Genomic DNA, 15,825 nt, shown 5'->3' on the forward strand with positions numbered 1-15,825 from the left:
AGCAAGCATTGCCAATGGTCAGGGATGATGGGAGCTGAAGTTTTAGCAACATCTGGAAGATCAGAAGTTCTCCACACCTGCCCTAAGTCCACTGGTTTAAGAGCGGGCTGAGAATGCCCTAAGGGTTGTGATCTTGTGGGTAAAACCAGTGTCTGAATTTAAGGCTCCCACTACCATTTACCTCCCCTCTCAGACTGGAACCCCCTTCCCTGTTTTACTCCTTCCCAACTCTTAGTAGATAATGGTTTTCCCGTCACCCATTTCTTCTTAAATGGCTGTTTTCTGCTTATCTGCAAAATATTCAGTACATTCTTCATGATTTCCACTTGCAGCACTACTGAAATAGAACACCAAAGGCATCCTTCAGTGTAGCTCTTTTAGCATTGCTGTTCTGCTCTGTCCCAAGGCTTTTATGTTTCTCTGATTCCAACAAATATCTTCCCAATACATAGAATGTCCAAGAATATATGAGCAGAGCAGCCTTTGTGGTACTGCTTTCCAAGCATTTATCTAATGTTTTCCCTCCCAGGCTAATGAAAAATGGTTTGGGAGAAATAAAGTGCTAATATTAACAAGCAACTGTCACAGTCTGTATATTTTCAGCACCCTTTCCTAACACTAAATTAGAGCAATTGGCACTCTCAGGAGTAACAGCCTGGAGGCAGACAAACCAGGAGTTCAGTAGAAGTTCATACAGGGTCTGCAGAAATCTGAAACCAAGAAATAATTTCCCCAAACTAATGAGACAGGCCAGAATCAACAGTTATATAAGGTTAGATGGGTTCCTATTGGCTCTTTGTTTCACCAGATTTTCTCTGGCCAGAAAGTTGCTGTAATCCTCCAGTAATGGTGCTGTCAGGTTAACAGGAAAAAGGATTTAGAGCCCATTGCCAGATTGCCCCCCAAATGTCTTACATTAAGTTATAGACACCTACGTAAAAGAAACTATGGGCTTATGAAATGCCCACATTGCTTTAATGCTGGAAACGTCAAATTCAAAGATGGCTGGTAAGTGGCAAAATCTTCTTAGTGATAAGAGAAATTCAAATTAATGGTGTGGTATGGTATGGGGTTTTTATATACTGCTTTCTAGCCCAAGCCGCCGCCCCCCCCTCCCCCCGAATTAATAAACCCTGAAATCCTAAATGAGGATGAAATTTTGGGGCACTGGAAACAGATGAATCGCTCTGCTGAATCAGCCCTGTCTGTTTTCTCAAAGTGGCTAAGCAGATGCCAATGGGAATCCCACAACCAGGACATGAGCACAATAGCTCTCTCCACTTCCGTTCCCTGGAGATTAGTATTCAGAGGCATTACTACTTCTGACACAGGAGGTAATACAGTCATTGTGATGGGTAGCCTTTGATAGTCTTGTCCTCCATGAACTTGCCCAGACCTGTTTTAAAGCCATGCAAATCAGTGGCTATCCCCATATCACACTATGCGCTACATGAAGATTTTGTCTGCCCTGAATTGTCCCAACATTCAGATTTATTAGGTTGTAAAGCAGAATTTATTAGGTTGCTACAAACATGAGTCTGACCAAACTGCGGGAGGCAGTGGAAGACAGGAGTGCCTGGCATGCGGTCACGAAGAGTCGGACACGACTAAACAACTAAACAACAACAATAGCAGAAAGAAATCTCTCTCTGTTTATTTTCTCCACACTCTGCAGTTTTATATACCTCCATAACATGCTCCTTTATTACTTACCTTTTTTCTGTCTTTGCACACATACACACATATAGCATACAGCTATTACGATAATATTATGTTCAATGAATTTGTCTAATCCCTTTTGAAAGCTGCCTGTGTTGGTGGCTTTCACTACATCACATGGTTGTAAATTACACAACACTGAATTTATATTAAATAATTTTTAATTATTGGTGAGAGGTGTCATACTCCTCAAATATTTTTTGGGATTTCTCGTCTGCTTGCACTTTGGGTTGTGTTTGCGTGCGACTTGGTTTTCCTCTTTTGTTCTTTTTATTTGGCAAGGCTTCCATTACCTGAAGGAAACCTTCTTGCTCCTAATGGTTTTGTGTATTCTGCTGGTGGACCACATTTGCATTCTCTTGGATTTGGTGATGCGCCTTTCCAGCATCTGCAATCATAGAATCATAAAATTGTAGAGTTGGAAGTGACCCTGAGGGTCATCTAGCCCAACCTCCTGCAATGCAGATATCTCAACTAAAACATCCATGGCAGATGGCCATGCAACTTCTGCCTGAAAACCTCCAAGGAAGGAGTGTCAGTCCTGAGGGAGTCCATTCCACTGTTGAACAGCTCTTACCATCAGAAAGTTCTTCCAGATGTTTAGTAAGAATCTCCTTTCTTGTAACTTGAAGCCATTGGTTTGAGTCCTACCCTCCAAAGCAGGCGAAAGAAAGCTTGCTACATCTTCCATCTGACAGCCCTTTAGATATTTGAAGATGCCTATATTTCTGCTCTCAGTCTCCTCTTTTTAGGCCAGACATACCCAACTATCTTAACTGTTCTTCATAAAGCTTGGTTTCCAGTCCCTCCTTCCTTCATTCCTTCCCATAAATATATTCTACCAATACTAGTAGCTGCAATCACTGCTGATTGTGATTGTCTCACTTATTTCAGTTTATAATGAATTTAGATAACAAAATATAGCTAGCCTACAGTAGCAGCTTGTAGATTGCTCCTGCACAATAAATGCTGAGTTGATTTCTTTCTGGTGAGTTGATATTCATCAGTAGGAAAAAAAGATTGAAATCCATATTCTGTTTGTACTTTGGAGCTGGGTTACATTTCCTCCAGAAAATGTCTACCTGCTCAGTATAATTGTGTATGCTCTAACTGATAAAATAACCTCCAGTAATACTATTCACAAATGCAATGATACTTTTTTTAAAAAAAAAGTAATGACAGACTGTGAATGTGGCACATAATATATATTTGTGCCTCTGCTAAAACAACATATAAATGTATAAAAATCAATGTGCTTGGTTGTTCTATGGTCATATATTATATATATGAGGTGTAATTGATATATATATATATATATATATATATATATATATATATATATATATATTTCAAAGAATTCACCCCAACATTGTGTTCAAGAAGCATAAGTGAATTTTTGTGCTTGTTAATCTTAACATCTGCTATAATTAAAAATTATTACGTGAACCTGCTATTTCATACAAGTATGGCATTAAACCGAAAGCAATAAAAATGCTAAATTAAACTTGATGACTGCATGCAATGAGAAGAACTTATCATTTCTGAAAAGAAAATTGATTTAAATGTTCACATTTTCCTTTGAATTAAATTAAAATAATTTTTGCCAATCCTGGTTATTTTACATGAAGGGAAAGGGAAGAGCACTCCATCCTGTTTCCAGTCTGTTGTATGTGTTCATCCATTAATCAGTTCTGTCCCGTTTCCATGTTAATTTTCACATTTTTAAATCGTTGCATTTGAAATATATATTTTGTCTCAATATACACATTTTTAAACATATTTTGAGCTGGGAACTGTACTGGGACATTTCAGAAGGGCAGAAGCTGCTGAATAACTGCATTCCTATCTTCAATTTAGCCCAGAAAGAGCAGGATTAAGAATTTGAACCCGGGTTTCTCCAGTCCTAGTAAAATACTCCAGACCTTTCTGCACTTACCATTTATAATGGTGTAGTTGCTGGGGTGTGTGTGTGTTTTCAGATGTTTTGGTGTTCTGCTGCATGACATCTTTATTCAGCTTGTATTCTGGAGTATTGTACTAAAAAAAAGCTTTTTCTTCTACCACCCAAAAATCCAACTTTTGTGAAAGCTGCAGAATGGATCCACAATATTTTAATTTGTGTTGCTGGCCTCCCCACCTTCTGCCCCACTGATCTCAGTAGCAACAGAAACCACTGTGCTTGTAATTCTCAGTTACCATCTCTGAACTCATAGGCTTGGAGCCATAGTCTCTTGTGCAGGCAGAAGCCACTTACATCCACACAAGGGTGTGCTCTCCACTTTCTGTGAATCTCTCCTCCTCCTGCATTTCATGCTGTATCCCAAACCATTTTGAGGTTCCTCTGATCATCAGGAGTGGCCTTTCAGGAGGTGCAAGTGACTGCCGTAGGGACAAGGAGATGGAAGAGCCTTGTTGTGCAAACAGAATTCCATGCACACATGTCTTGATCCAAGCCACTGGTTCTTGCTATTAGCTGCTACAACGAGGAATTAATTGGTGTCTTCTTCTTTCAGCTTGGTGGCTACTTTTTACCCCAATGCAATTTTCCTGCAAATATCACAGTGACTTTACAACCAGAGCTAAACTGCACCCTTGTGACTGTGGTGAGAACCTTAACATTGCGATATGCACACCTCAGCCTTCGAACAGTGAGATTCCAGGGCTCTTAGTGCATACCTTGTGTTCAGTTTCCTTGGAAGGAAAGTCACTGGAGGCTTGTGATGTCTTCGTGATATATGATTTTGTTTACACATATATACTTGGGCTGAGTGTAGGTTAGAAGATTCATGGTTAGGTTTTACGGGGACTGCCAAAGCCACTGTTTTGAATTCTTACAGAGAGCAAGATAAGCCTGTATGTGCTTCCAGCTCAGTTCCAAGACGAACTGAGTCCTGATTCCTTCCAGAATAGCCCCCCCCCAAGGCTGCTGGATCAGGTCATTGGTCCATCTAGTCTAGCATCCTGTTATCACAATGGCCAACCAGATGCCTGTGGGAAGTCCACAAGCAGGCTCTGAGAGAAATAGCTCTCTGTCCTCCTGCAGTTTCCAGCAACTGGTATTCAGAAGCACACTCGTTCATTGAGAGATATCTGCTTCAGAAAGTAGGGTCTTTGATCACTCTGCAAGGACCATCAGGGTAATGTCTGGCAGTTCTGCTTGTTCCATTAGCCCTCCCCTGACCAAACCTCAGTCTTAAAACCAAGAACCATGGGGCTATAGAGGACAGTGCAAACCCTGCCCTCCAATTTAAAGTGGTATGAGTGTGTCTATTTACATCTACATATATATTTTTAACATGTCTTGGAAATGTACCATATTTTTTTGCTCTATAGGACACACCCGACCATAGGACGCACCTAGTTTTAGAGGGGGAGAACAAGGGGGGGGGGGAATCTCTCCCTCTCTGCGCAGTGCCCCTTCAGCGAAGTGGCAGGAGAAACGGAGCCCCTTCCATTTCTCCTCCCGCTTCGCTGAAGGGGCGCTGCGCAGAGAGGAAAGCTGTGCAGCACCTCTCCAGCAAAGCAAAGTCAGGAGAGCAAGAGGGATCGGTGCGCACCTATCCCTCTTGCTCTCCAGGCTTCAGCGAAAGCAACGCGACACCTCCGGAGCGCAGTGGGAGCTCCCTCTGCCCTCTGGAGGCTTCAGATGGCTATCCCTAAAGCCTAGGGAGCGAGAGGGGTCGGTGCGCTCCAGGCTTCGCGTTGCTTTTGCTGAAGCCATGGCGCCTGCATTCGCTCCATAAGACGCACACACACTTCCCCTTAATTTTTGGAGGGGAAAAAGTGTGTCTTATAGAGCGAAAAATACGGTATTTGCTCTTGGGCCTTTTGAGTGAGTGTAGCTATAACTAAGATAAATGCATTGATGAAACCAGGTGTAGAGACTTTGGGGACTAAGCAAAACTCCTGCAGTTCTCTTCCATTTGAGAAAGAGCCAGGTGGAAGGATGTTATTTCCTGGTTGCCTGGGTCAAGATGCTGCCAGCTAACCACTGGAGCTATTAAAGGGGGTAAGATCGGACTGTAGGAACTGTCTGCATATTATCAGTCTTTAAGGCATAAGCAGAACCTGATGCAAAATTGTTGTAAATGGTCTACACATTCTGGCCAAACAGTCCTGGTAAGAAGTTGCTGACCTGTTTTGTATTTCTCTAGGAGTCTCCAGGCAGCAAACTGTGAACTGCAAGAATTATTGCTTCTCAGGAAATGAAATTGTTAAGTGTAACTGGCTTCAAAATGATAAGATGCTGCAATAAACTAGCCTTTATCAGTCCAGCAAGAGCAGAGAAAGGCAGAGTTAAATGTGTCTCACCCTTGAAATCAATGGGACTGATTTCCACATAATCTGATTAGTCCTGGCGTGTGTGTAACTTACTAGTTCCTGTAAAGCTGATAACAATGAAATACCTTAACACAGTTAGAAATGTTTTAGAAGTGTGTGCAACAAACAAAAGCATGACAATGAGATAGATAAGAATTAGAGAAATTTGGTCAATGCAAACCATTGTTCAAAATGTCACTTTAATTCATTAGAATAAGGCCCCAATCCTTCTTACTTTGAAGTAAGTTCTTTTTTATGTCCTCCAAGTCAACATGCACAGAATCAGGCTGTATGTTAGGCACTTAATTCTGATGAATGTGCAATGCCTCACTTAATTTGACATAACACTTAATGATATAGAACACCTCTATAATAAATAAGACAGATGATAGGTTGCAGTCTGTGCATTCTTACTTGAGAGTAAGGCCCGTTGTACTCACTGGTACTTCCTTCTGAGTAGCCATGTATAAGTGCACAATGTTAATTTGTTGAGTATTTTGAACTGACTTTAGCCCTGTGTATGAAGGCTGAGACTGAGTAGGAAGGTTTGTTTGATTGTCTATGGACAACTTGTGTGTCAGGCTCATAGTTTGTTAAACAAACTGTGGATTAGCATCATCTGCGATCTGAGCCAAAGTCTGGAGCTGAGTGGCTTTGCTTCAGAGCAGCCACCTCTAAGCCATTTATTTTCTCATTTTACATACAGTGGTACCTCGGGTTACATACGCTTCAGGTTACAGACTCCGCTAACCCAGAAATATTACCTCGGGTTAAGAACTTTGCTTCAGGTTAAGAACAGAAATTGTGCTCTGGCAGTGCGGCAGCAGCAGGAGGCCCCATTAGCTAAAGTGGTGCTTCAGGTTAAGAACAGTTTCAGGTTAAGAACGGACCTTAAGTACTTAACCCGAGATACCACTGTATACGCATTCCATCTTCCTTGCCATTCGAAGTGGCTTGTGGAAAGAAAAATCCAAAGAACAACCAGAATTCACAGCCAATTGAAACAAGGATCAAAAGCAGCATAGTAAGATAGGCTAGGTATTTTTCTAGAAAGACCAATATGAAGGACTATGACAAAATATTCGCTTTGCATGCAAAAAGTCCCAGGTTCAACCCCTGGCAGGTGCAAGTTAAACTGAAATCTGAAATCCTGGAATGCTGCTACTGGTTAGTATGTAGATCAGGGTTTCCCAAACTTGGGTCTGTAGCTGGTTTTGGACTACAACACCCATCATCCCTAGCTAGCAGGGCCATTGGTCAGGGATGATGGTAGTCTCAAAACAGCTGCAGACCCAAGTTTGGGAAACTTTGGACTGAGCTAGATGCTCCAGTGATCTCTCTCAGTACAATACAACTGGTGGATCTCTCTCAAAACCAGTTTTGAGAAGGACTGCTGAGAAGGAGCAGTGTTTTTCATCTCTTTAGAAGCAAGTATTGGGAGAAGGAGCCCATCTTAACTATATGATTAGGCAGGGAGATTGGAAGCCTTGCTGGGGAGAGACGTTCTCCAAGAGATCCACTGCCAAAGTAATTGCTGCTGCTGCTGCCATGACTACTGCTAGCTCTTTTCTCATGGTTGCAAGGGGAAATACAGCTGCAGACATGTCTTTACATTCTGTGTTTATAGCTGATTCATCCAAATAGCTGGTGATTTTGACCATGGGTTCTTTTGTGCTCCATCCCTCATGCTGGGAAAAAAAATCAGTATTCAAAACATAATTGTAGATTCTGTTTCTCTTATCTTTTGAAATTAATATACATAACTGTTTAGAAATCTGACAGTTAAATTTAGCTCACCCTTGCATCTCCATTGAATTCTTATGATGTCGAATCCCACTCGTGCAGCGGAGGAGAAAGAGGCGGGGAAATGCCTAGTGGTTAGACACCAGTTCTTGTAGGAGGACTGGGGAAACTCAAGTTCAAATCCCCACTTGGACATGAAACTCAGTCAGTGACCTTAAGCCACCATTGTTTATAGCCTAACCTACTTCACAGGGTTGTTGTGAGAATATAATAGGAGGGAAGCATGTATGCTGCTCTGAAATAAATGGAATAAAGAGAACAATAGACTGGTAAGTCCTGCAATCCATCATTCCCTGATCCTTTATATTGCAGAAACAGAAGTAAGCCATGTCTCAAAACAGTAAAAATGTACCTCTTCATTCTGGGCTCAAGAATAGTGCAGGCACAGCAATAGAAATAATGGGTATCATACCAAACGGTACATTTTCCAGAAGCTCAGCCACTTGTGTGTTTTTTAATATTTAGTTCAGCAGATGAAACACTTTTTACTACCTTCTGTTTAACAAAAATTCTTCACGACAGTGCCGTCTTTCAGTCTTACCATGTGGTCTGTCATTGAGTGTTGGCAGAATCGCTGGTGACATTCAACCGATGAATCATATAACGAAGCACCAGTTGAATTATTATTTCAGGAAAGATTATTAGGGATGGCGCAGCTGAATAGCTGATCTGAACCTGACCGGCATGGGCATCAGTGATGGGTTTTATTTTATTATTTTACTTTTATGGCTAAATTGTGTTATTCCTTTTATTATACATCTCAGTAAAAGGCATTAAGAATGATTGTGGATTTTTTATTTTTGCTTTTGGTAAGGTAAAGGTAAAGGTAACCCTGCCCGTTCGGGCCAGTCTTGCCAGACTCTAGGGCTGTGCGCTCATCTCACTCTATAGGCCGGGAGCCAGCGCTGTCCGCAGACACTTCCGGGTCACGTGACCAGCGTGACAAGCTGCATCTGGCGAGCCAGCGCAGCACACGGAACGCCGTTTACCTTCCCGCTGGTAAGCGGTCCCTATTTATCTACTGTACTTGCACCCGGGAGTGCTTTCAAACTGCTAGGTTGGCAGGCGCTGGGACCAAACGACGGGAGCGCACCCCGCCACAGGGATTCGAACCGCCAACCATGTGATCGGCAAGTCCTAGGCGCTGAGGTTTTACCCGCAGCGCCACCCGCGTCCCTCTTGCTTTTGGTAAGCAGGCAATATATAAAGAAGAAAGCATGGCTGTATAATGGGCCATCAAATTCTGTGCTGCGGTGCTGTGTGTGGTGGTCAGCTCAGCGGGATCCCATCCTTGTCACCAGTGAAATATGTTGTTGTTGTTTAGTCGTTTAGTCGTGTCCGACTCTTCGTGACCCCATGGACCAGAGAAGGCCAGGCACTCCTGTCTTCCACTGCCCCCCGCAGCTTGGTCAGACTCATGCTGGTAACCTCGAAAACACTATCCACCCATCTCCTCCTCTGTCGCCCCCTTCTCCTTGTGCCCTCCATCTTTCCCAACATCAGGGTCTTCTCCAGGGAGTCTTCTCTTCTCATGAGGTGGCCAAAGTACTGGAGCCTCAGCTTCACAATCTGTCCTTCCAGTGAGCACTCAGGGCTGATTTCCTTCAGAATGGAGAGGTTTGATCTTCTTGCAGTCCATGGGACTCTCAAGAGTCTCCTCCAGCACCATAATTCAAAAGCATCAATTCTTCGGCGATCAGCCTTCTTTATGGTCCAGCTCTCACTTCCATACATCACTACTGGGAAAACCATAGCTTTAACTATACGGACCTTTGTTGGCAAGGTGATGTCTCTACTTCTCAAGATGCTGTCTAGGCCTGTCATTGCCCTTCTCCCAAGAAGCAGGCGTCTTTTAATTTCGTGGCTGCTGTCACCATCTGCAGTGATCATGGAGCCCAAGAAAATAAAATCTCTCACTGCCTCCATTTCTTCCCCTTCTATTTGCCAGGAGGTGATGGGACCAGTAGCCATGATCTTCGTTTTTTTGATGTTGAGCTTCAGACCATATTTTGCACTCTCCTCTTTCACCCTCAATAAAAGGTTCTTTAATTCCTCCTCACTTTCTGCCATCAAGGTTGTGTCATTTGCATATCTGAGGTTGTTGATATTTCTTCCGGCAATCTTAATTCCGGCTAGGGATTCATCCAGCCCAGCCTTTCGCATGATGAATTCTGCATATAAGTTAAATAAGCAGGGAGACAAAATGCAGCCTTGTCGTACTTCTTTCCCAATTTTGAACCAATCAGTTGTTCCATATCCAGTTCTAACTGTAGCTTCTTGTCCCACATAGAGATTTCTCAGGAGACGGATGAGGTGATCAGGCACTCCCATTTCTTTAAGAACTTGCCATAGTTTGCCATGGTCGACACAGTCAAAGACTTTTGCATAGTCAATGAAGCAGAAGTAAATGTCTTTCTGGAACTCTCTAGCTTTCTCCATTATCCAGCGCATGTTTGCAATTTGGTCTCTGGTTCCTCTGCCTCTTCTAAATCCAGCTTGCACTTCTGGGAGTTCTCAGTCCACATACTGCTTGAGCCTTCCTTGTAGAATTTTAAGCATAACCTTGCTAGCGTGAGAAATTAGTGCAATTGTGCAATAGTTGGAGCATTCTTTGGCACTGCCCTTCTTTGGGATTGGGATGTAGACTGATCTTCTCCAATCTTCTGGCCACTGCTGAGTTTTCCAAACTTGCTGGCATATTGAGTGTAGCACCTTAACAGCATCATCTTTTAAAATTTTAAATAGTTCAGCTGGAATACCATCACTTCCACTGGCCTTGTTATTTGCAGTGCTTTCTAAGGCCCATTTGACTTCACTCTCCAGGATGTCTGGCTCAAGGTCAGCAACCACACTACCTGGGGTATATGAGACATCCATTTCTTTCTGGTATAATTCCTCTGTGTATTCTTGCCACCTCTTCTTGATGTCTTCTGCTTCTGTTAGGTCCTTTCCACTTTTGTCCTTTATTATGGAAATCTTTGTACGAAATGTTCCTTTCGTATCTCCAATTTTCTTGAACAGATCTCTGGTTCTTCCCATTCTATTGCTTTCCTCTATTTCTTTGCATTGCTTATTTAAGAAGGTCTTCTTGTCTCTCCTTGCTATTCTTTGGAAATCTGCATTCAATTTCCTGTATGTTTCATGATCTCCCTTGCATTTTGCTTGCCTTCTCTCCCCCGCTATTTGTAAGGCCTCATTGGACAGCCACTTTGCTTTCTTGCATTTCCTTTTCATTGGGATGGTTTTCGTTGCTGCCTCCTGTATAATGTTACGAGCCTCCATCCATAGTTCTTCAGGCACTCTGTCCACCAAATCTAAATCCTTAAACCTGTTCCTCACTTCCACTGTGTATTCATAAGGGATTTGACTTAGATTGTATCTTACCGGCCCAGTGGTTTTTCCTACTTTCTTCAGTTTAAGCTTGAATTTTGCTATAAGAAGCTGATGATCTGAGCCACAGTCAGCTCCAGGTCTTGTTTTTGCTGACTGTATAGAGCTTCTCCATCTTTGGCTACAGAGAATATAATCAATCTGATTTCGATGCTGCCCATCTGGTGATGTCCATGTGTAGAGTCGTCTCTTGTGTTGTTGGAAAAGCGTGTTTGTGATGACCAGCTTGTTCTCTTGACAGAACTCTATTAGCCTTTGCCCTGCTTCGTTTTGATCTCCAAGGCCAAACTTGCCGGTTGTTCCTTTTATCTCTTGACTCCCTACTTTAGCATATACTCGGAGTCAAGAGTGGATTTCATGCTCTTTATTCAGCTCATAGTGGTGAGGAGGAATGGAAGTTCCCCCAGAATGTCTGCTTTATATACATTATTTACACAATGGGCCCCACGTGATTGGCTAATTCTGGGATTCTCCTGTAGGCCAATCAGGTTGCGGATTCACTTCCACCTGGAGCTGGAGTGGGTGGCTCCTGTGGACCAATCAGACTGCTGCATTCTGAATCCTATTGTTCTAGGACCAATCTGACTGCTGCATTCTGAATCCTATTCAACTCAGTACATAACACCGATTCAAAACAGTAAAGGGAGAGCACGAGGAACACTTAAGCAAATTATTATGCTTTCAGTATTGATTTAATTAATTCCTAGTTGTAATAACAATGGTTTAACCCCTAAATCCCCACCCCCTAATGAATCGAAGCCTAATACTACAATCCTATGCATTTCTGCTTGGAAGAAAGCACCATGGAGCTTCATTCTGAGTAATTATGTTTGGGATTGTGCTGTGCAAGGTGTACTCTTTGCATGAAGGGCAAAGGATGGCGACCAGACCACTTTATTTAGAGCAAACTATAAACTCTAAACAAACATTGTGCTTTCAAACACAGCCCCACCTAAAGCACATTATAGCAGTTCACTTGGAAGTGAATATGTTTGAATATTTGTGACCAGATCACTTTGATGAATCCTTCACTGTTTTATCTCAGTTCAACACTTTATATCATTTTTGTAACTTTTTAAATGTGGGTTGAGTGTTTTCTTAAAGTTATTTTTGGTAAACCACAATGTGCAAAGCCCTGAGGGCCTTGTGTGGCAGGCTTAAATTTCAAAGTTAAACACATGGGTTCGATAGTTTGCTAAGCCTCAGTGGAACTGAGAATCGTTTATCACAGTTTCTTACTGTTTGGAACAAGGGTAGTTTTCCTTTGTACCTCTAGCCTCTTTCTAGGTTCTTTTCTGCCACCTGAGAAAATTAAACAGCTTTGTTCTTCCTGACAAACCCCTAAACACACCTAGTAGCCAGGTCCACCAGCCTATCAAATTCTCTCTTTACCATCCTCACTTTCTCCTGATTGGCCAGTCCTCCTCCCTGCCATGATTGGCTCAGTGTCTCCAGGCTGATGACCCAGTGGTCTGTCCATCACACATGCACCCCAAAAGACCCTGACTTGCCCCCAGTTGCCATCTTTTTGCCTTATCACCCTTGAAACACTGAGGGGTGGGGGCATATGACTTTGGACTTCTCATTCTGGCCAAGAACCTTGGTCTCCACCTGCAGGGAGAGAGGTCCACAGTCCAGCTGCCCTTCCCAGTAGCTTAGGGTGTCTCCCTTATTACTCTTATTACTGCACACCCTGACAGTTCAATTTTAAATGCAGCTGAACAGTTTTCCTTTGCCTGTGATAGGATTACTTTGGAGTTGGCGCTTTGAGGATTCTGTCTTTGCTGGTTGGAATGCCTTTGAGGTATTTTGCAACCTGTCAGAATTATGACAGCGATCCTAATGGCGGATCTGTGAGAGAATGTTCTTTGTCCTTAACTGTCTGTATGTCGAAGGAAGGGAGAGAAAAGATACAGTGTGCTCTTTAACTATTAAAGAATAAGTGCCACAAATCTGCTGATCCTCTACTGCTTCCTAAAGCACGGGGCATGTAATTCTTCAAAACTAGTCCAGACTACACAATATTGTACCAACATGTGCACTGGGTTATGTGCTACTTTTTAATTGTGTTTCTTCAAAGTGCTGAGTGCTTAATTTATTTTTAAATGTTTTTGATCCATTCTCAAGAGTCAGTCTTCAAAAGAGACCTCCATTACTCAAACTGTATCTAAAAAGAAAGAGGCCAAATGACTTGAATTCCTATTATTAATTCATATTTCATTAATGTAGCTTCACAAAATACATTTTTTCCCTTACAAATGTCTTAAGAAAGACTGGAGGGATTTACTAACTAGAAGATGGAAACTGATATACTAGAGGGAATGTGTTAAACTGGAAGGGGGAGAAAAAAAACCTAAATTCCCAAAATTAAAAGGTCTTCTTGGGGAAAGTAGGCCATTTGGCGTACAAGATGAAAAGATATATAATGAATCACCAGCAGCAACAGTCTTTGTGTGTAATTTTCATTCATGGTGTGTTATCTACGCACTCTTCATGCTAGATTGCTAAATAGCATGAAAACTATACCCTGATGCAGATAGACAATGACTTTATGCCAAGGGGCCATCAGCCAGTAAAGGTCAGGAGGGCTAAGACTCAGCGGGGCTGGGGGGTGGGGAGAGAGACCAAGAATAGTTACCAAAAAATTCCCCATTTTAAGTTTCATTCTTGATTTTTTGGCTTCATGGCTGCAATGGGGTCTCCCCAGTCCCAGTCTGACACTCTAATCACTACACAACCATGTCTGTCCAATAGCTTTGAAGAAGGGATGACACTCAGTGCTTGAATAACTATAATTCATCTCCCCACGACCACCATATCTGGGGGAATCTCTCACTGGTTGTCTTGGGGCTATTCTCATAATAGCATTGGGGCTTCTTAAGCATAAGCTGTTTCTTGGAAAGAAGGTTTGACTGTTGAACCACTCTGGAAATTGCAGCTCTTTGAGATGAAGAAGGGCCTCGTAACAGCTCTTAGCATCCTTAACAAACTACAGTTCCCAGGATTCGTTGGAGCATGACTGCATATACACTATACCTTTAAAGCACATTCTTTCAAGGAATTCTGGGCACTGCAGTTTACACCGCACAGACATACCATTTCCCCCCTCAAAATATTCTGGGCACTGAAGTTTGTGAACAAACTTCAGTGCCCAGAATGTTTTGAGGGGGGAAATGTGCTTTAAAAGTATAGCGTGTACGCAACCATGCTTAAAGTGGGATAACAGTGCTTTAAATGTATAGTACGGAAGCTCCCTTCCTTCAGATGTCTGCACTGTACGCAGGGGTGGTGCATCCCATTTCACCACTTGAGGTGGAACAGGAATGTCCCACTTCCCTACTGCCATGCCCCCATGCCATCCTGCCAGAAGCTCCTCTTTTCATATTATGCGCTCTATGAGATCTCACAAGGTTTCTTCAAAATATCTCATGGGATATTGCTGGAAACTGGTGCCACTGCAGCCACCACTTCTCCACTGGCAGCAAAGGCGATGAGGCGGGTGGTGGGGTGAGGCGGGCACTGCTTCTTGAGTGTCTACCACTCAAGGCAGGTGCCTCCCTCCATCCCATCAATAACCCCACTTCCCATTCACATGAACCCATACATCTTGAGTTTAAATGCTCTATTAAAAAGGTGTTGACGGATCTGAAATCCCAGCAAACATTCTGCCATTAAAATATCTGCATTTTAGTCCCAAAGTAAAATGAGACGAGTGTATATGTATGTTTAGAAAGTTCTTGAAGCTGAGTTTTGAACAGTGCCCTGCCATCAATATTTTGAAAAAAGAAAAACCTAGACATTGTTTAGAAACCAAACTGGCTTTCTTTAAGTGTCCAGGGAATTGAGGATTGTTATGTTGAGATTACACAGAGCAACAGTCAATTCCCCACTGAAATGATTGTTCAGCCATGTGACTCCCTGCTTCTTTTCTCTCTTCGCTTTAAAGGTTAAGTTTGTTTTTAAACTCGTCCTTACAGAACATTCTCTGTAATCATGGGAATACATAGCCTTAGCCTATCCTTGTGTTTATGCGATTTTGAAGAGTGCTTTTTGTTTGAAGGGCTTTTGTGTGTGTGTGTGTGGTGAAAAAGCCAGGCAGCAGGTGAAATAAGTTCAGGAACAATGTTGATGTCACTTTGGATTACTGCTTCCAGCTCAGCCTTTGTGGTGGCACAAGCGGTTAAAAAAAAACAAAAAACTCTAAAATATTTGGAGCTGAAATGCTTGTGGCGGGGTCAAGACTGCCAACAAAATATCAGGGGAAAGGGTGTGGTGTGGCAAGAGTTTGTGGGGTGGGTGTGTTGGCACTGGCAGAGGAAGGTGTGTGTGGGGGTGCAGCTCGCTCTGGGTGCCATCGCTGGGAGGGCGACATTGCTGCACATCCACCCACGCTTGCCGCGCCCCCAGACACTTGCCGCGGGAAGCTAGCGCAGCCCCTCCCCCACGCTCGTTGCACGGGTGGCAGGAGGCTAGCGGCGCCCCTCCCCCGACACCATGCAGGAGGCTAGCAGAGCCCCTCCCCCAATGCTCAACATGCGGGTGGCAGGAGGCTAGCTCCGCCCCCACGCCGCTCCGGGTGCCGGAGCAGGTAGC

General features: G+C 43.1%; 1 protein-coding gene across 2 annotated transcripts in view; it reads left to right on the forward strand.

Annotated features, from left to right (window-relative positions):
* MTUS2 (microtubule associated scaffold protein 2) overlaps nt 1-15,825 on the forward strand; it is a 319,106-nt gene that overhangs the window by 184,944 nt on the left and 118,337 nt on the right. The gene's annotated exons all lie outside the window — the stretch shown is intronic.

Source organism: Podarcis cretensis (assembly GCF_951804945.1).
Source record: "Podarcis cretensis genome assembly, chromosome: 4".
Lineage (NCBI taxonomy): Eukaryota > Metazoa > Chordata > Lepidosauria > Squamata > Lacertidae > Podarcis > Podarcis cretensis.